General features: G+C 34.6%; 1 long non-coding RNA gene across 1 annotated transcript; it reads left to right on the forward strand.

The window, feature by feature from the left end:
- Nucleotide 1: 1 nt before the first annotated feature.
- On the forward strand, nucleotides 2-370 carry LOC106322367. Its single transcript, XR_001266378.1, has 3 exons — nucleotides 2-90; nucleotides 195-253; nucleotides 333-370. It is a non-coding gene; the product is annotated as an uncharacterized LOC106322367 (long non-coding RNA).

The following is a 370-nucleotide window of genomic DNA, read 5'->3' on the forward strand; positions in this document are numbered from 1 at the left end:
AACCAAAGTTGTCTCTGGTGTGAACCTTAGCCCTAGAAGCACTAGAACTTACTTGAAGACTAGTCTTAGATGCAAGCAAGAAACTTTAAGGTAAAATCCAGAAGTAACAAAAACTTTAACCTTTTTTTTTACTTAGTGTTCATTTTCTAATTTTAATTTCTCACTTGTTATTATTATTTATTTGTTACCTGTAGGATCAAGAATGCTAATAACAAGAAATCTCCAATAGGAAAGTTTCCAGCTTCCTCACCAGGTTAATTTCTATTTCTGTTTCAGGACCAACCAAGTTGGTCCTAGTTTCTGTGCCATTTATAATCTTTTCTCCAATGCAGGAGACTGGAGGAAAATGTCACTACCAGCAATGCTACTA

Source organism: Brassica oleracea, unplaced genomic scaffold (genome assembly GCF_000695525.1).
Source record: "Brassica oleracea var. oleracea cultivar TO1000 unplaced genomic scaffold, BOL UnpScaffold18506, whole genome shotgun sequence".
Classification (NCBI taxonomy): domain Eukaryota; kingdom Viridiplantae; phylum Streptophyta; class Magnoliopsida; order Brassicales; family Brassicaceae; genus Brassica; species Brassica oleracea.